The 21920-nt window shown below is 46.0% G+C and overlaps 1 protein-coding gene across 4 annotated transcripts in view; it reads right to left on the bottom strand.

Moving 5' to 3' along the window:
- The window catches only part of CORIN (corin, serine peptidase), a 1135185-nt gene that overhangs the window by 255849 nt on the left and 857416 nt on the right, over positions 1-21920 (bottom strand). The window lies entirely within an intron of this gene.

Genomic DNA, 21920 nt, shown 5'->3' with positions numbered 1-21920 from the left:
AGCCATTATTACTCCTAACTCTCAATATGTAGGAAAGTCCTTTTAAAATGGATTTAACATATTCCCAAAAAGTGTAATTTAGTAGCAACCATAAGAGTTAATTTCCCATACTGCCCATATTTTAGTATAGATGCTTGTCTTGCATCTATAAACATTGAATTGGCGATTTCTGTAACAAAACCATGCCGTTAACTCTCTGGCTTCACTTGTTCCCATTTAAATTAACATGATAACTCTTAACAAAATCCCTGCCCCACTCATCCATTTCCTCCTGCGGAAGTTCTCCCCAGGAGTCAGAAGCTGATGCAGCTCCCGCATTCACAACCATCTAACATACTGTTCATCCGAATCTCCAAATATTCCGGGTGCTGGCAAATTCTGGTCAACAAAGGAGTTTTGGCAATTTTGAATTAGTTGAATGGATTTGCAGAGGACTACTTTCCACTCCTAAATAAGCATTATTTAGTATTTCCATCGATTGACCTTTTCTCGGATGGGCCTTCTTTGGCATCCTTTGTCTTAGTTTTACAAATTGTACTATTGCGGTAGGTCTGACAGCATAAAAAACACTCACTGGGAATTGTAGGCACACGGTACAGCTATTAAAAGTAAACAATGCATAAGCAATGCAAATACTACGCAACTTGCAACTCTTGCCAAATCAGGCCAACCTGCAGGAAAGTATAACAGGATGATTGAGTAAAGATGTAAGATTGCTCCGTATACTCAATAAGAGGGGAACATGGCTTGGGAAGGGAGGAACCCAGTAAATAGGTCAATCTGAGGCCTCTCCAACCAAGGAGGAGACGGCAGGGATAGTGGCAGCAAGGAGTAGCAGTGCTCACAGAAAATATGCAATTGAGAGGGTTGAACATTTCCCGAATCCCAGGCAATCCCATGGGTCCCCATAGGTCTCGGATGCACACTGAAAGTAGCCATTGAGATGAAGGGAGTCAAGGCCAGCTAATGACTCCTACTGAGTCCACCAACCATGGATGACAGACACTCACTACTCAATATTTGACTGGGTCCTACATGCTGGAGCTGTGTTTTGGTGACCACTCAGTCTGCAACCAATCGAGAAGGGACAGAAAACCTACGCACACTTCTACTCGAGGTAGTCAAGCAAATACCTGGCAGCAGAGGTGGGAGATTTGGATAATATAGTCAATTCCAGGGGCCTCATTTCAGAAACTTTGCACTGTTGCAAGGGCAAGTTTGCACAGTAATAGCAGTACAACAACAATGGACCTAGTGCAAATACAGTGAGTATTGTTTCAATGGATTTATCCACCGGGGTGATAGGCAAAGTAAAAATATGTCAGCCTTGTAGTGGCTGACGCATCATCCATCTCCATTACCAAAGCACAAAACTGGGAAATTGGGGATATATTGTTTTTTATGTTTGTGAATTCCTGATGTCACTTGCTGCTGTGGAAGAAAACGTTGCTCTGTTAACAGTAGAAACAGTACTTTTGGGTTTGTATTTGTTTAAAGTGCAGACCTAGGAGAGCAGTGGAGCGCTGAACAAGCCTTCTAGAAACGTGCTACAAAAAATGTTGACAATATGTGGTGAGGGAGAGGGGCACATTAGGCTTAGTACTGTGGGTCAAAATTGTCTTCTTTTTTTGAGACAGCAGGACCAACAAAAAAAGGATAATTAAGGGACGAGAAGTGGAGGCTGGTGTTGGGAAGGCAGCAAAGACAAAGAGGGGCAATCTGGGGCTATATTGTAGAAAGTGGGCACTAATCCAAGTGCAATTTTGCACAGTATTAGCATAAGCCAAAATTGATTTTGTGTAAAAAAATCTTGAATATAATTTTGCATTGGGGTAAACATTTCCCTCGTCCTGACACTGTTCTGTATTAGCACTGGACACACCAGGGAGCCAGATAATCTCAATTGTGACTTTTTCAAAGCATGCAGAAAATTAACGTATTATCAACTCTGCAGTTTGCATAATAGGGAATGGAGTAAAGGGTTTTCCCCCCAAAACTGTAACATCTAAAAACAAAATCTAAGCTAAGGAACATCTTCTTACGGGCTCGTCTGAATCTTCTTCTGACAAACGCAATCTTGGCGATCAGAGGACAATCAACTGATAACAAGTGTAGACTCAGATCACACAGAAACAATAAGACACCTTTTGCTGCCGTGCTCCGGGACGCAATCAATCAGAGCGCCATATCTGAGTCATCATCTGGCCTCAGTCTCCATTCACAAAGAAGACGTGTGGTGGGCCCGCTTGATTAGCGGCGAAAACACCTTGTGGGTCACAGTGGCGGCTAAAATCTTGGAACACATACACCTGGCCAATTGAGAGAGTCATCGGAAAAACTGATAAAGAAATCTTCTCCTCCCCCGACTTGGTAAACAAGAAAGACTTGAGAACTGAAATCAAGACGAGAAAGCTAACGAAACACTTTCTGACAAAACTGTTTTGATTCATTTTACTTCTCTTCTTGTCTTTTTTTTCTCTTCTTCTTCCTCGCCGTAACCTTGTAAAAACCGCAATGCGATTTAATCAAGTAAATGGCAAAAAATAAAAAATAAAAAAAATCACTAGTGCAAAATTAGCAGCGTGTATTTTTCACTGTTTGATGTGTTACATAAAACATTAAGCAGACATGCATTTTTATGTGTGCAGCAAAGGTACTGTAAAAACTACGATTCATTTTTGCTCATGTGGAAACGTTTCTTAGATAATATGAATTGGAACTAATTTGTTTGATCTTGAAACACTTGTGTATATGCGCGTTAGAAGTGCCATATCATATCTGATATTATTGAAGCAGCAAAACTGCAGCTAATTAATTTTTCTTTATTTTTAGCATGGGTGCAAACGTTAACTAATATTTGTCTCATGGTGCAAAAATACATTTAAAGAATACGTTTTTGCACACAGGCATTTTTGCTCCAGCTCAACCTTCTATTTCCACCAGTGCAATGTTCTATAATACGGCCCCGGGACGGCATGTCTGAGTTCATTGAAGAGCAACGCATTTGGGGGCGGGTATGGGGTCTGGAGCAGCAAGGGTAGAAAGAGGACTGAATGGAAATAAGGAACTCGTTAAGGCGACCCGCTCTGTTCATCAGCGAGACGTTATTAATGGACAGACCCCGAGGACAGACTTCTCGTCCTTTATCAGCTAACTGAACTAACACACGTTGCCGTCTGTGTCGGGTTGAGAGGAAACTCAAAGTACTTCCGGAGACCGGCAAAAGAACGTGTGCTGCGGTTAATGAGGTGCTGTGGAGTAATGAGCTCACAGGTGGACAGATGCCCTCGTTCACTTATCCTGGCTGCTGCTTGGATACGTTCATTGAAAGACAAACCGTGAGAGAACAGGTTGGGTTTCTGAATGCCCATTTCATAGATGTTTAATTTCAGAGAAAATATGTTGTGGACGTATGTTGTGTTGCATGCACTGTTTGCATTGGCTCTGAATGCCAAACCTAAATTGCAAGCTAGATTTGCGACAAAGGGCATCACTGTTATTACCTAGTGATGCAGTTAGAGCAAAATGTTCCGTCTTTAAACAGACTACCAGCGATTCATAGTAATGCAAACAGAAAACGGGGAACGCCTCAAGATGAGCTTTGTCAAATTGAAGCTGCATTTGATTGTGTGTATATATTGTAATGTGCATTAATGAGTGAGTGCATGATGCAGCCTGGGTATGCCTGTGTTAGTGTATGGTGAATGGGTGCACACTGAAATGTATGGGTGGCAGGGTGTGTGAGTGTATTGTCAAAAGTTGCACACTTAAATATATTGGTGGCTGGGTGTGCGTGTGTGTATGTGTTTGGTGAATGGTGTGTGTGCTTGTGTTCAGGGGCTCAACAAAAACCTACATTTCGGGGGCTAACCCTTCAAATGTTGGGAGAGGCGCTAACTTCATGGGCGGTGGGGGAGTGGCAACCTATTTGTGTGGGGGCATCTAACTTCTTTACGCGTTCTAATGAAACTATTCTAGTGCAGCCTCAATGTTATAAGCAGTTAACTCTCTCATTTAAGTCTGAAAGCACCCACTTATGGACTGCTGCGAGAATGAGCGGTCTCCTGTCCCCTCTCTACCCTTCCAATCACTCCCCTGGCATGCAAATACTAAACCCACATCACGATTTCAACTGCCTAAAAATGAACAGGCTTTACCTTAGTAATTGCCGGACCTTTGTTAACATTGAAACAGAGGCACCGTTTAACATTTGTCCTGTTCTAGCCGGTAACAGCTTTGTAGGGCAGCCAGGTCTAGTCAACATAGCCCAAAATTTCAGGGAGTGGGAGAGAGTACTGAAGTGCAGTCAAATCAATGGTGGTGTGCCACTGCTTGTCTTTAGTGCCATGATTACTTATTGGTAATCTTCATTACCCGTAGCCCCGTTCTTCCTCGTCCCAGTGCTTGTGTACGAGACATTGGCCTCATTACAAGCTTGCCGGTCCAGAAAGAATGGTGCTGGTGAGCTTACCAGCACCTTTGTCTCTGGACCGGCAAACTACGAGCCTGCAGCCGGGTGCCGTACCACCTGTCAAGGCAGACCTGGTGGGCAGAAAGGCACCCGGACGCAGACTCTCACGGAAGCACCGGCACCGTTTTTAACGGTGCCGGTGCTTCCGTGGTCCCCAATCCCATTTGAGTCCTATAGGACTCAAATGGGAATAGGGATTTACAATTGCTGGACCGCTGGGGTTGTAATGCCCTGGTATTTCCGGCAAGTCAGGCGCCGGTAAATCATTACGGGTCCAGCGGCTACCTGCTGGTTTTACCAGCGTGGTTACTGCCGGACTCGTAATGGGGCCATTGTATTTTGCTGCTTACACAAGTACTGGGATGAGGTAGCGGGACATGGAGGTAATGCCTGGCTTAGTTATCTGTAATCTGCATTACTCCTAGCCCCACTCTTCCTCGCTCAAATTTGTGGTCTGTAAACACGTGGTACAGCAAAATGAGACAGTGGACAGTCATCCGTGGTGGGCAAGAGGATCCGATCCCAGCAAGCCAAACGCAGACTGCAACAAGTGTTGCAATGTAAGGAGCGTATTTTCATGGGCAAAGTGGTGCACACAAGTTTCAATACAGACACAATCGTTTCAAATCACCTTGAAGAGGTGCACAGCGAGCTAAGAGCCGAATCCGATCCCAGGCCTGGGGAGATCAGCTCTAACCAATCACAGTTTCGAAACCCAGGGGTGGATGGCAAGGGGCAAGAACCAATGGTAAGCCCACTACTCTGCAACAATGTAATAGATAGTTTCATGCGGATGGGACAGGCCAGCCGCCTGACATGCGAGGACCAGTAGAATAACACCTATAGGGTCCCCTATAGGTAGTAGAGACTCAATAGCCAATCCCTCATGCTGATAGGTTTTTTGAGGAAGAGCCCAAGTGATGACGCCATAGTGATACAAAACTGCTCTGTGCACCATGGAATGACGTGATGTACCCGAGACCGCTTGTTTTCTGGTATCGATCCCTGTTGGTTTTTATTTGCAATAAACCGCAGTTCTACTTGCCATTGACTGAGTCCTCTGTTTGTTCTGGGGGGGCGTTGGACCCTCAAAGTCCGTGGACACCAACATCGCTCTGGCATACCTCGGATGCGCACCTAACAAGTTGGTAGCAGAGCTGATGGTTGGCTGTGCCAGCCAGGCGCAAAGCCGTCTCCTCCGCCACAGAACCTGAGAGGCAGCAGGACCCTTGCATATTTTGCGAAAGACAGGGAACGCGTACCCGTGAAAAGGCCGGCAGGAGCCAGCTTGGAGAATATCCTGCCCGAAGTCAGAGAGACGTCCAGGCAGACCAGAACGGGGAAGTGGCAGCTTTGGGGGATGCGGCAGACGAGCAGTGCCAGCAGGCAACAGAGCGTAAGTATTGACCTAGTCACACAGCAACTGTGGGAGTGAGGGAGGGTATTGAGTATTGTGGAGTATCGTTGAGTATTGTAGAGTATTGTCAAAGTATTGTTTAACATTGTCAAAAGTTTGAAGGGATAGGAGCAGAGGTAGATGTAATTATATGTGGGTAGGGCACATTCGAGTTGAGAGATAAATGGTTCTGGTGAACAACCTAGACTATCGACTCAAAGGCACAGATGACAAAAGTATGTAAATAATGATTTCCTGTGGTTTGGGCATTTTAGCTCCTGTCATAGATGACAGTATCCCCGTAAGGTTTAGCAAGGGAGCTGACCTAGATTGCGGAAGTTGATTCGACTGGTTAAGTCTCGAGGAGGCATATTATTTGCTAGGTGACGCAGCTCGAACATGAGAGAATATTGGTATACTCTGTCTGGAGGCAGGAAGACCGCTGTGATATTTGTGTTGGGGTTTTGTGTATTTAGGGGTAATGGACTATAACAGTGTGCGCACAGTATTAGACTTTTTAGCACTACCTTGTTTAGTAAATTGGGTACATCACCCGTTGGCTTACACATAGGACACAGAGCACAAGGCCGTGAGCAGCTAGCATTGGAAAACATGAGATTGGCAGACGAGGTGATTGAGTGGTGGAGTGCGGAACGTGCATGCGCAAGGTTATGGGTGTGCCTGAAGAGGCAGCAACATTGTGATTACATTGTGTTCCTTCCCTAATAGCCGACTGTCGAAAACCCTCAATTTGAGGTCTGGTAAACGCAAGAGAAATGTATCAAGGGAAGTGCAAGGGTGACACACCCCTCCAGCACCTGTGTAAGATGCTCCTACCTTACAAGGACAAAAACTGCAAGTATAGCATAGAATGGTCTATGTGCACTTAGGGTAAGTTAACTAAGCCATGGCCCCCTTGCTGAAGTTTCTCCAAAGATGTGCAGCAATCACTACTGACACACATACAGGGCACCTGTAAGGGGAAGAAGCTAGCAAGCAGCATGGCTATATTTGAGCTCTGGTAGATGTTTCAACAGGGAGAGGGGGGCACAGCAAGGCATCAGTGATTGCTGAGCCAGCAGGAGGTGCAGGGGCCTGCAGCCCCTCCCTCCGCTCCTCCGCACATCCCTCGAAGCGTGGTCTCCAATGACACGGACCATGAGCAAGGGATGTGCCCTCTGAGAGAATTAAGAGCAGCAGAGGGGTATTCAAATATGACATATAAACCACCACCATATACTAGGGAGGAGGGTCAGAGAGACGCAGGCCAACTGACTACTTGGAGAGGAGCAAGCGGCGAGGCACAGAAAGATATGAAGGAGGGTCTAGGAAACATAGTAACAAACAAGTGTATAGGGGACAGATACTCCTGAAGCTGGAAGGGACGAAAGATGGGGAGGAAGAGGGGCATCGAAGGCGATAGAAGGTTTGAGGGGAGCAGCAAAGCGGCAGAGTGGGCTGAGATAATGGAGGAAACGTACAGGAAGGAGAAGGAGAGAGAGGACAGGGAAAGGAGCAGGTGCAGAGAGAAAGAGGAGAGAATAGAACGGGATCAGAGAGAGAAAGCGAGAAGAGCGAGAGCAGCGGAACAGAAGGATAAGAGAAGCAGAGGAGATTGAGAGGCAGAGGGAGGTCACGGAGAAGGAAAAATACAAGTTGATTGAGTGGGAACAAAGAAAGTTGCAGGTGGACAGATTTGCAAGGGAACATGCACGCAAGGTGGACGACGAGCGAGCGAGCAATAAGGGCTGTAAACACACAATGGTCAATGGATTGGGGAAATGACAGAGCTGGAGGGGGTGGATGTGCAGAACCAGACAGCACAACCACACAGAATAGGACAGCCATAGTGTCAGGCGGAGCAGCCCTAGGATCATGGGGCGAGGAAGCAGATAAGAATTCCAGGATATCAACATTAACTTGAAACCCAACACGGACACGACAAATAGAAGGCTGAGCTCCATAGATTAATTTTGCAGTTACATGGGCTTGGGGTCCGAAAATGAAGGCCTCAACAGTGAGGATGAGGGGGGGGGGAGCTACGTAGGTCTCTGTCAACGCAGGCAGGAATAGATAAGAGGGTGGCATGGGAGAGTGGGACCGGCGTAGGGGGAACAGGAGGAGGCAAGGAGGAGCGCACACTGCTGTCAATGGACGAGCTATGCAACATCAACAACCTAGTACCATACGTACAGAGGCTTATAGACCTCCCAGGATGAAGGCAGTGGGAGACAGCTATAGTATGCTCAAGAGAAAGGCCAATGGGGGAACTAGATGACAGGGTTTGAATACCCATAACAGAACCCATAGACGTATACATTGACTTTAGAGATGTGGACAGACAGGTCAGACTGACTAGAAGTGCGAATGGGGAGGTAGGGTTCACACAGATGCCCTTATTGGAAAAAAGAGGGGGGCGAGCTCAGTATATACTATGGAAGCACATAGACCAGGAAAACGTGAGGTGTAGGTTACCATCGTCATCAGCGGGGGCTGGGAAGTAGATATACGAGCTGGAAAGGATGACGGTGGGCCAGAGGTTAGCAGTGGGGATCCTCAGGGAAGCTGCTGATGACATATGGAAAAGGGAAGGGTTCCCCGGAGTGACCACCCAGAACACGGTGCATGATGGTTCGCCATTTGCAAATTGTAGGGCTGCCATATGGCAAGCAATAAGGACATTGGCGTAATTATGTCTTGCAAAATGGAAATAAATGAAGACCCTTTACATTACATTCAGGCAAATCAAGAGCTTTGGCTCCTTGAAACTCAGAACTGTGGGACAAACCTGTAGCAGTATTTTTACACATATGCCTGGGGTTGCCAGAACCAGTTCAGAAACAGTTTAATTAGTTGGTAGGCATGGAAGCAAAATCTTGGCCAGAAATACAGTTTACGATCGTTCATCATTGTAGTCCATTACAAGAAAAAATAAGGAAGAAAGACCCTGAAATTAAGTTAGAGGAAGCGAAACGAGTGCAGAAGAAGCTCTTAAAGTACACCATCCAAGGGGCAATGCCGACAAGCCTGAGAGCATAGGGAGCAGCGCAGCAGAAGTACACACAGCCGTCCACGGGGGGAGGATTTATGGGGAAGGGGAATATGCAGCAAGGGTTTCGAGGAAGGGGGGGGCCATCAAGAGGACGCATTTCAGGGGTATGGGCCGCAGGTGCAGCAGGGCCCAGGGGATTATGCAGGGGATTTCCAAGGACAAGGGAAGGAGCCACCACAGTGCTGGACGTGCGGACAGATGGGGCACATTTCGAGAGCTTGTAGAAGCAAGGACATACAGATCACACACAGCCAGGACATACAGATCACACACCAGGCACCACAGATGCGAGCACCCCACCACAGGGAACACACTGCAGTTGCTACAGATACAAGACAGCATGCAGCAAAACAACGGCACAGTGTCACACATGGACTCCATGGTCACGGTCCCCATTAGAAAACCATGAGGGGGTCACCATGATGGAACAACCCCTTTTCGGGGAATGGGATGTCCTTATACCCTCAATAGGACAGCCCACAGATGGACTTGATGTGTTCTATCCTGTCAATCACACCCAACCATGTGGAGGAATCTCGCATGGGGGTGGCAAAAAGTGACAAAACGTTGTTCTTGTAGACACAGAGGCGACTACGGCCTCCATCCGAGAAGGAGCATTTAGATAGTCAGGCGATGCCATGAATACTCCAGGATTCTCTCGGGCTCGGGAAGTGCTTCCTTTCACAGACTATATTTCCCTTTCGATAGGGGAACACAACTTATCTCTGCCATTACTTTATTCTCGACAGACACCTGTAAATATATTTGGACAAGACATCATGAGCAGACTAAACATGACAATTTCTTTCACACACAAGGGGATAGTGTGCTCCATAACAGGAATAGACATGTTCAATGTAAGAGATCATTCAAGCCTATTGTGGATGGAAGGTACAGAGGGGGGTGCCAGTAGACAAGGAGCTGTTCTAGCATGGGACTGAGATTGGCATTACATGGCTCCCAGGGATTGCAGGGAAGACAGATACCATTGGATGAGGCAAAAGGGACAATAGCTCTAATAGAACTAGAGCAGTAGTTGGGACAGACGAGTGGATAGCAGTACCTGTGATGGATGACACAGGATGACCATGGCGAGTGGTGATGGCGGTGGCAGTGGCAGAAGGGTGCAGGCTGACTACACTGACAGACGAAGAGCTATTCAGGGACAAAAGGTCAGAGGCCGAGATGGTGTTTGAGATGAGTGCGACTTATTGGTTGAGAATACACTACAGAGAGGTACCACAGAGGATGTCAATGGTGCTGGATGCACCACCATTCTTCTGCGAGGAGTATCTGGCCAAGGAATAGGTGAAGTGAACATTAAGCTAAACCTGGAGTAATCCTACCCAGAGTTAAACAGTATCCACTTACAAAAGAAGCAGATGAGGGCATTTATGAAAAAATTGCAGCACTACCATCTGAATCACCATGCAAAACGGCAGTGTACCCAGTCAAAAAATCAAAAGCAGGGTTGTGGCGTTTTATACAGGACTTATGCCCCCTAAATCACATTGTAGAAGAAGAGTATCCTCTAGTGCCAAATCCACAAACGATTTTGTGCAGCATTCCGGTAGAAGCTGCCTGCTTCACAGTCATAGACTCGAAGAATACATTTTTCTCAGCACCATTACACCCACACTCACAAGACTTGACTTCCTTTATGTAAAGAAACTGGAAGTGGAAACATACAAGACTTCCCCAAGGATACTGCGAGTCACCCTCCATATTCAATAGGGTCCTCCAGGTGGACTTAGGAAACATACAGATGGAGAGCACGGTCCTGCAGTTTGTAGATGACATTTTGATTTGCAGCATGACAGAAGACTAGTGTTAGCTGACAAAGAATACAAGGTGGACAATTCTAAACTGTAGTACTGGCAGAAGGAAGTACTGTACATTCAACATACAATCTCACAAAATGGGTGACAGATCACACAAGAAAGGGCGGAGACAATACGCAAGACAGCCAAACCCGCGACAGTGATGGATATGCAGCAATTCTTGGAGTTATGTAACTATTGCAGAGCATGGGTCTTTTATTACAGTACATACACAAGTCCTTTACTGGGTGCTCTGAAGGAAGCACAAGAAGGACACAAGACACGGAACTCGACTACAGAAATGACTGAAGCATTCAACGAGCTGAAAGAAGCAATATGCACAGCTCCAGTGTTATGGAGCCAGATTACAAAAAGGAATTTTTCCTGTTCACACACATGGATGGAGTAGTGATGAAGGCCGTACTGATGCAGAAGACATGTTTGGGGCACAAACCTATAGCCTACTACATTGGAAAACCTGACCCAGTAACAAGAGGACATAATCAGTGCGAACAAGTGTTGGCTGCTGCTGCATTCGCAGGGGAGAAATCAGCAGGGATTACCCTGGGGTACACCACCACTCTTCACGTCGAACACACCCTCTTTGCGATACTGCAGAGGCCAAAGAGCACACTGACAACACAGAGAGCATCAGGGTACGAGGTGATACTATCAAATGCATCACTAATAATAGTGAGGTGCAGACTTGTCAACCCAGCGATATTTCTAGCAGCCATTTTACAGGAAGGAGACTATGCACACGACTGTGCAGAAAACATACAGGAATTCAGTGACACCTGCAAGGTACATGAGGATGCACTTGAGGGGGGAGAGGTGCTGTACATTGACGGGTCTTCGACAATTGATCAGACATATAGGAACTGCAGTGGTGAGCTTGAGGGAGGATGGATCCAGTGAGGTAGTGGCAAGTGTGCAAATGCGATCAAATTATTCAGAACAAGCAGCGGAACTAGTGGCCCTAATACTAGCATTGGAGCGTGGCAAAGGAATAGAAGTGACAGTGTACTCTGGCACAGCATACGTGACGTCAACAGTACATTCATGACTGGCACAATGGCCTAGGAGAGGCTTCAGAAGAGCAGATGGGACACCTGTACAGCATGCACTTTTATTGGGTAGACTCATTGAAGTGATACAGTACCCTGCACAGATAGCAATATTGAAGTGCCAAGCACACACTCCAGGGCAAGATCCTATCTCAAGGGGAAACGAAGCACGAGACTCAGAAGCAAAATGCGCAGCATATTTTTGAGAGCTACTAGAAATGGATTGAGGCAGACCCCTGATCACATCCTGACTCTCTCAGAGCAGCAAAATTCTTAGTCCGGGAAGTATTCCCACGGTGGTACGTGTGTGAGGTCCTGCGGTCTGACAATGGTGCATCACATGCTCGAGACTATGCAAGGAACATGGTACTGAAGGAAGGGTACAATGCATTGCCAGAGACACAGATTATGCAGCTGCAGGGAGCTGCACCCAGGGAGGAGAAGGAATTATGGACTAGGAGGGGGATCCACAGTATCTACAATAGACAACCTATGGCGGCAGAACAGCACTGGGAAAGTGGTGATGCCACTAGCATTATTGAACGCTGCACTGGCACAGTTGCACTATCCACCACACACATTGCTGCCCATATTGGAGAAACATGGTTCTGTGCTAATTTGGCAGAACAAGTGGCTAAATTTGTAAGCAATTGTTTGACATCTAAGCAGTTCAAGGCAGGACATACATTAAGAGTTGTGAAAGGAGCCATACTGCGGCAAGCAGGCCCATTCCAGCATCTACATGTCGACTATGTTGACGTGATCCAAGTATGTCAAGCATACCGTTACATGATAGTGGTTGTGTGCCCATTCTCTAGATGGATTGAGGCAGACCCCTGTTCACATCCTGACACTCTCAGAGCAGCAGAATTCTTGGTCATGGAAGTATTCCCATGGTGGGGCGTGTGTGAGGTCCTGCGGTCTGACAATGGCCCTCACTTCACCAATAAGATGTTCAAGCACATAGACACGTTGCTGGGCATTCAACATAAATTCTCCAGTGCATGCCACCCGCAAGCAAATGGGGTGTATGAACGCTTGACCAGCCTCTTGAAGGAAGCAATAGCTAAAACAAAGCAGAGCACAAAGAGAACTGGCTCCACTGCCTACGCCTTGCACTGTTTGCATTGAGCAATAAGCCTGGGTCCCACCATTTAACACCCCATGAGGCGGTGACAACGGCGCATGCAACTCCCACTGGCTCCTCCCAGTAGGGCACTGAAAGACTCTGAAAGTAAGGTCAGGAAATGTTTGATTAGATTACTTCTTTGATTGTTGGTGCCTCTTATCTCTCGCTAGGTACGACACCGGGGAAGCCCAGAAGACAGCGGAGAAAACAGTGACAACAAACCAAAATACTCTGAGATTAAAAGACAGGTTAGCGTTGGAGATGGAGTGTTGCTGAAGAACTTTATCCGAAAGTGGGACTCACCAAGGTTCACTGGTCCCCACACGGTAGAGAGAGTGGTTGATAGAGGGGAAGACAGTGTGGAACCGCCTCTCGGATGTCAAGCTCTATCAAGCAGCGGCCTCCTCTGGCAACAAGTTCAACAGGGCCAACGATCAGCAGCAAGAGGAGCAGAACGACAATTCTGAACTTACACTGTTGAGTGGAGGACACCCAATGGTTACTCGCTCAAGGGCAGCAGAGCTAGGGGATGAATTACTCATACATTTAGAGTGAGGATACACAGTCTGTTATTAAATTCTCTACATACATTCTTCAAGAAAGCCAACAGTGATCATTGATGACTGTTTATGTTGCCCTCTGACTACCACCCAGATACTTTCTCGAACCAATTTGTCCACAATGTAAGAAGGCCCAGCAGATTCTGAGCATGATCACCAAGGGTGTACTATTTTGCTTTCGTAGAATATTTGGCCCAAGCCTACCCACAACTCGGACAAGGCAAACCTTCTGTTCTCGCCATATTGAGAGACGTGTGGGAGCAGGTGTTTATATTTGCCGTCCATGACTACCTTGTCAGCAGGGCTTAAAAAATTAACTTAATACTAACCAAATAATGCTAATCTTTGCTCATTTCAGGTGAGCAACAAAATCTTCAAGCTACACAAGCATCACGCAGCACAGGTAAAGATGGGTGAAATAAAAAATGTGCTTCTCTTGTGTTTCTTTATTCCAAATGCAGTATTTGTATTTATATTTTGGAGAATTTTATTTGTTGCTAGTGAATACGTTATATCCTCTACTAACACTTCCCCCAACCCCACCCCCAATGAGCATGTGAGGTGGATAGGAGAGCACTGCAGGCACGGTAAGGAGAGGTAAGTGCAGTGTTAACACAGACATGAAAGGGGTAAACCTCTATCTCACTGACACTGCTCGGGTGCCTAACATGTGGTACAAGCACATGACAAAAGTAGGTAAGGAAATCCCCGGGGAGAGCAGTTTTGTCTGCTCATTAATTCCCTATGCCATGAGTGCCTCCAGAACGTTTACAGCAACTGAAATACCAGCAGCAAGATCCCAATGCCTGATGTCCCTGGTGATGGTAACAACTCGAGGGAGATTTCAAGGGAAAACAGCAACATGGAGATGTCTCAAGCGGTGTTCCCGTATGAGGACAATTACATAAAAACTCTCGATACGATGAACAATTATTGGCAGCTAGACAAAGCAAAACAATATATAACTGATGGACCATAGGCAGCAGACACAATTACTAGAACGTTGAAACCATTGCCTTGCCCATGGACAAGGGTGAAGGAGACTGGAGGAGAGCCTGGGTGCTGGGAAAGACCGCAACTACTCATGTATGGTCAAGTGTACACAGAGGATGGATGGAAGGAAGGAAGGAGGGAATGGTGGGGAGCAAAGTGTTGACCCTAGCACAATCTCCAGTGAACAAGGTACAAGAGGAGAATGATAAATGCCTGTAGGAGTGGGATGCGAGTGCAAAATTGCACATGTGGGTGGAAAATGAAGCTGGATCAATGCCTGTAATACCCCTGAAAACGCCAGCACTCTGCTACCAAAAGGACGGTGAGGTGGAAGTATGAGAAAATGAGGCTGCAGAAGCATAGAAAAGCATGCAGCGATGAAGACAGGCACTGCAGTGTTGATGGACCGCTACTGGGCATGCAGATCCAAGGGATACGAGAAACTGCCACCTGACTGGGGAGGAATTTGCTCATTGGTACACATCAATATGCCTTTGTTGGTCATCTCACAGAAGGATGTAAAGCTTGATGACTTCCTGAAGATGGGCACTAACAAGAGGAAGACAAGATCTGTGGAGAAAGAACAGACAGACGGAGGAGAAAAGCAGGTGAAAATAAGTAGAGTGAAAAGAAGCAACTATTTCTAACTGAATTCAGAAGCAGCTCTGGATGAAGGGCCAACAGATCATAGGCTGTTTAGCAGAACGAAAATGTTCTTTACATCGTTTATTCCATCCGCGCAGACATATACGAATGCGAAGTGGCTGCAGATCACCCTCTGGGAGCTGATGACAAACTCTACAGTGAATGGGTTCAACGCAATAAAGGTAGAGCTCCAATCAGTAAGGTTGGTGGCGATCCAGAATAGATATGTCCTGGACCTGCTCACAGCAATGGAAGGAGGAGTTTGTGCAAAAATTGGGAGTTTCTGTTGTACATTCATACCTGCCAATGATGAAGATAACGGCACACTGACAGAGGCAGTGACACAGCTATCTCAGATGCAGAAGGAAAGGGGACTGGAAATGATTAGATCTGGATAGCGTACATATGGTCGTGGATGCTGTCATGGCTATCAGACGGACTGAAAGTAATATTGGGAGCAGTGACACTATGCATGGTCAAGATTTGCATCGCCCAGTGCCGGAAGTCGGCAGATGAAACTATTGGGATAAGGGTGCTGATGGATGTCAACATTGGAGGTGCAAAAGACAAAATAGCGGAGGAAAGATACAAGCTGAGAGAGAGAATAGCAAACAGTGAAATATTCCCACTTGGAGCGATGAAATTGGACAATCCATTCAATGCAAAGCACTACGAAAGAAAGTGGGTGTGCAACCTGGAAAGAGCGTGCAGTTATATGGAATGGACTTTTGATGACCATGTGAATTACGATGGACACTTCGGAGGAATTACGAAAATATGCAACCAAGAGCTAAAGGCTTAACATATCGGAATGTGGTCGACAGGTCGACCAGAGGGGGGAATGAAGAGGGGGTCCGGGTCCCGAGACCACCCCTCCGCCCTCCCAAATACATGACGCGACGAAAGGCCAGAAATGCCTGCATCACACATCATATTTCAGACGAATCCCAAGTGCACCAATGATTGACAAGTACAATGAAAGGTATCTATACACATCTTTACCAGTATAGGAGAAGAAACAGAGTTCGTGGACGGAAATACCCTTATGGACTAAGGCACCAAGAAGCCATGACACTGACATCATTAGTGACACCAAGACGTAGCAGCGTTAGACATGAAGCACATTTGCAGTCCTGTAGTGCATCACACAAACACACACTTGTATACATGAAGAACATGAGTGTACAGTTCTATTGCTAGAGGACAGATATATATACATAATGTCATTGCTTTTATTATTGTTGCACTAGCCAATGAAGAAATGCAAGGCACAAGAGATCCTGAGCAAGCTTGCAGATGCTTAATGCGAATAATGCTATTGAACTACAGGGATATATATGGAACCTGATAGGATCAAGTGTGACTAACATATAGAGAACCTAGCACAACATGGACAATGTAGAAACCACAATATAAGGTTTAGGAAAATTACAGCAGGCCTCAAGGCACTGAATATGAGACAAGCTGAGCTGACTCAGGCTGCACAGAGAGTAAAACGTGCAAGACAGATCCACCGCCAAGGTCGGAGATACAAGGACACATTCCAATCTACAGACAAGAGGACCAGCTGCACAAAAGCAGAATAAATCCTCATAATTAGGAGCTGCAGAGCTCAAATTTGTGGTCTCTAAACACGTGGTACAGTCAAATGAGACAATTGACAGTCTTCCGCGGTGGGAAAGAGGATCCGATCCCAGCAAGCCAAACACCCACTGCAACAAGTGTTGTGACGTAACAAGTGTATTCTCATAGGCAAAGGTGGTGCACACAAGTTACAACAAAGGGAAATAATCGTTTCACATCACCTTGAAGAGGTGCACAGCGAGCTGAGAACCAATTCCGATCCCATGCCTGGGAAGATCAGCTCTAACCAATCACAGTTTAGAAACCCAGTGGTGGATAGCAAGGGGCAAGAACCAATGGTAAGCCCACTACTCTGCAACAATGTAATAGATAGTTTAGTGGGGATGGCACAGGCCATCCACCTGACATGTGAGGACTAGTTGAACAACAACTATGGGTCCCCTATAGGTAGTAGAGACTCAATACCAAACCCTCGTGCAGATATGTTTTTTGGGGAAGAGCTCGAGTGATGACACCAGAGTGATACAAAACTGGCCTGAGGGCCATGGAATGATGTGGTGTACCCAAGACCTCTTGTGTTCTCGTATTGATCCCTGTTGGTTTTATTTGCAATAAACCACAGTTGTACTTGCCGTTGACTGAGTCCTCCACTTGTTCTGGGAGGGTGTTGGGCCCTCAAAGTCCGCAGACCCCAACATTGCTCTGGCATACCTGGGTGTTGCACCCAACAATGGTACCTAACTAATGAAAGAATTTGGTGTGTCTGGGTGGATTTGGAACAATTTTGCTGGGACATATGGATAATGCAAACAGATGGGCATTGTATGTCAATACCTAATTTGGTGGGTGTACCTGACAGCTGACAGTTCATTGGAGTATATGTGCATGTGCTTGTCTGAACCTACTTACATCCAGGGGTTAAGTCCTAAATAAAAAAGTGGGGGACTCATTAACATGCAAATTGAATGTGGCATCACCAGAAATTAGCATATGAAGGCACCCTCTGAAAAAGGTGGAGGGACTCCATCCCCCTCGTGTACCCTCGACGTGAGTCATGCTTACATCAAATACCCAGGTAATCGCATTGTATGTCAGGCTTTATCATAAAATGTCCAAGTGTTCATTCACATCAAATCACAACAACATCCAACAAAAGCCAGGTACTTACATCAGATGTGATTATTCCCATCAAATATTCAGGTACTAATAAGTCAAGTATTCCATCGAATCAGCAGATGACCAAATTTCATGGCAGATACTGGCGGAAAATTAGCATATACCAACAATCATTTGGTGGGAATTTCCATAATATGGCAAGGAATTGACACCATACCCAGGAATCCATATCATATCATATTCAAGACATTGGCAATGAATGGGTAGGTAATCAAATAATGTGCTAGGCAAAGGCATGATATGCCCTTGCACCTTTTTCTTTTTATTGTGTACTAGCAATTGTCATCCAATGCCTTAGATACTTTCTTCATTTCCAGGTCTTACCATCAAAGGTCCAATCACAGCCACCATTGCCAACACAACTCCAGGTGCTAGCAACAATTCCACCCGACCCTCAGGTACTCACACCAATGCCATAGCTGTGCAGGGTTCCTTTATGACCATTTGACAGGCTCAAGAAGGTAGAATGTTGCCAACAAGCACTGAAGTATCCAAGCTAAAGGCTCATAAGATTATATGGATGGAAGCTCCCACCAACAACTTTCGACTTTTCAAAGGCTCTTGGAAACGTTCATAAATTACCATTCTGAGCCCTAATATGATGTTAAAATGGAACCTTGCACACATCATTCATCTATGCAGAAGTTGAAGGGCCAGAAGGTAAACCTGTGTAAAAACTAACATAATGCCAGATTTTATTGTGGTCAGTTAGCATAGCTGTGACAGATCACCTTGAGCTCAATTGCCACAGTAAGGTGATGTTCCATTACTCCAATTTAGCACATTAATGCTAGATGTCATTATATCCACTTGCACATTAAGGTAGAGGTGGTGGGGAGCGTTTTAATTGAAGAGGCGTAAACATTTCTCAAATATGTGGTAGCGACTGAGCGTAGCGACGGAGCACAAGCCAACCATGGTGGGGGTGAAGGATTGAACATTTTTTTTTTAAATAATGGGTTACAATGGTGTATTTTATAGCACAAATTCTCTGAAAGTTAAAGGTTAAAAGTCACACCGTTTACAATAGGTTTTGTATGGTAAGACGTGGAAAAATCCATTTTATGCTAAGTCACCAACACATTTTCATGATGTTTTTGCCGACTATATGCCATTAATATACCAGTGTAAAAAACATGTTCACTGACTGTGCTCATGCTGGCTGCACCAATCTATGCTAGTATTTCCACATAAGAGCATACTGTAAGGAACCCATGGTGGCAACAGTTAAAACAGTCACATGCGATCACAGTGCAAGGGTGTTTATTAAACTGTATGTTGGTTGGAAAAACTCCTAATTTAAACCTAAATCTAAGATGGGAGCAAGCGTCGACCATCAAATGAAAATAAGGCAGTCCTAGTGGCATTGTGTCAAATAAAACAGGCCTATACTAAGAAGCATATTACCAAAACTTACAACTAATACAAAAAGGGTGTTGGATAGTTTTCAAGAAAAGAAAGAAGTGTTCACAAATAATATGTTAGGATGCGTTAGCCTGGGACTTCCTTCCCCACGTTTTGAGCACGGGGTAAGCACAGCACCCTCTTGAGCTTCTCCAGCATGAGATGACTGTTCCACTTACAGCTCTCAGGACCTTCGATGGCCAAGTCTTGTTTCCCTTGAAAGGCTCTTGCCCTCGAGGGCCTGACTTATTCAATAAAAAAACAAACACAAAGTTCCTTTTCACGTATTCTTTGGGTGATGGATTCACCCCTAGGTCTGCCTCTTCCGGGCGTTGACCTTTTAAAAATCGAGTTCCACAAATCAAAATAAACAGTTCCCTTTTGTGGATTTTCAGGTGATGACTTTCACCCCAGGATCCCCCTCTTCTGGGCGCTAATTCCTTGAACATTCTTTACTGATGTCAGGGCCTCGGACAGCTATGTGCTCTTGGTGTCGAGGGCCTGTCAGGTTCCGAAGTATCAAAACCAAAGTTCAATCACAGCGTTCTTATATTTACTTGGGTGATAGTTCTTCACCCCTGGGTCCCCCTCTTCCGGGCGCTGACCCTTCATTTACTTTCAGCCTCCTGCCACTGGGTTCAATATGGCTTTCCTTCATTCACAAATCTTGATGTCTTTTTAAACATTTCTAGGGGACATCCCTCGACCGAGTTTACTCTTGTCAATGCACTGTTTCTTGGGACTTTCATCAGCATCCCTCTTCCTGGTTCGCTCTTGCCAATTTCACATTCGCTTATACTTTCAATGTTTGTGGAATTCACTTCCCTTGCTTTCCCACAGTTCTTAGTCAAAGGCTTTCGATTGTACCGGAATTTTGCTTGACCTCCTGTATGACCACTTTGACCTATCTTGGTGGCTCTCCTACGGCCTTCTTGTATATGTAGTTTCACTCAGACAGGGATTGACCAGGGTTTCTCGGAGCAGCACCCACGTGTTACCGGTCCACTTTTGCAGATGGTCTCCCCTTCACAATGTTACAGTTCTTTTAAACTTCTTTTACTTTGCCACTTTCATTCACCAGAGCCCGGTTCTTATCAGCTCTCCTCTCGACTCACCGGCTGTGATGAACTGCTTGGCGTTCCTCTTTACTAGAGTCAAGACCGGTACTGCGGAAGCAGGAGTCTCCCTCGCTCCGGCTTATCAGTGTCGATATGCTCCGTGTATCATTTACATCTGTTGCAGAACACTTGGGCTATTGTCCTCGGTCTTAAGCTTCTTTTAGCGGAGGGTCTGCAGGTCTTTGTCGAAAAGGGTAACATTTTGTCTCTCCTTGTCAGCCTCTCGATAACTGCCGGTTTTGGATAGCGGTCTCGTTGTGCAGTCTGCCTTGCTTGTACTGTGCTCTCTTGCTCCACCTTTTATCCCTGTGGGGAAGGGAAAGGGCTGTCCGGTGTGTGTGATTCTGATCAATTGCCTGACTTTTCCTGACCCTTGTATTGGGACATGTCAGGTAGACGGCTCTGGTGTTAGTTCGTTCTCTGGTGTGTCGTTTGAAAGTGTTTGTGTCGGAAAAGGGGTGGGGGGGGGCTAGTGGTTCCATCCCACAGTAAAATAAAAATCTGTTCCTTTCTGGCAGCACAAATGCCTCCTGCCCACACGTAAAAACACTGATCATATTGGCTTTTTTTGTCAGTAAGTAATGCTAAAGTAATGCCACTGTGACCAGTTGTTTTCTAACTTTGGTGTGGAGACACGGTTTGCCCCACTAAGCACCTCAAAGTACCTGGGGAAAATGTTGCTCACATGACCTATACCCAATCACCACAGGATCTATGTAAAAACATCAAATCCCATAACATCTATTTTCTTTTCTTGTAACCCTTTTCACCGAAAGTATTCGCAAGGGGAAAAGGGTTCCACTTGCGAATACCACATCCCCCCTCTGTAAGTACAGTGAAATTGTCATTCAATGTTTTGGTACAGTACCATCACCACACACTCGCCCTGCTCACAAAGCTTATGCAGATCTCAGACTGACATGGCCTAGTCCAAACCCGCTGGTGTTTAGTGAAGCAGGGAGGCGTGGGAGTTAGTATTCAGCGTGCGAAGGCGAGGGTACAAATACAAGATTGGAAGTGCCATGAGGAGGTGAAGTTGAATGTGAGGGGAGAGATGGGTTTAAGGTGCAGAAGAGAAGAGAGGAGGACATAGAGAGGAGCAACACCCCAGGGGGGTGCTAATCCCCGTGGAAATACAGGGAAAGAAATCCAAGATAGGCGAGGGACTGACCCTTCACAGGACTCTGTAGTAAGACCTGACTGGAGCATTTATATTCCTATGCTCCCGAAGCCCCATCTGGTACCCTGGGCTGTCTACTATTGACAGGCGACCAGGGAGGTGGCAGGGCTGGGTGAGGGCATGGAAGCTGGGTGGCATTAGGTCTGTGTTTCTCGTCTATATCCCTGCACTTGCTTCCATTCACAAAGGGTCCAGTGAGTCAGGCAGCCCTGGGCGAGGTTAGTTCAGTGTTGATTTTGTTACTTGGTGTGTTGTGGGGGTACACAAAGTAACAAGGCATGCCCTGACTGCAGGTCTACAGTTTGGCTATGGTCAGACAGAAAAC

The sequence above is a fragment of the Ambystoma mexicanum genome, chromosome 6q (genome assembly GCF_040938575.1).
Source record: "Ambystoma mexicanum isolate Mex_15411 chromosome 6q, UKY_AmexF1_1, whole genome shotgun sequence".
Taxonomy (NCBI): domain Eukaryota; kingdom Metazoa; phylum Chordata; class Amphibia; order Caudata; family Ambystomatidae; genus Ambystoma; species Ambystoma mexicanum.
This window is presented reverse-complemented; position numbering and strand designations above follow the sequence as displayed.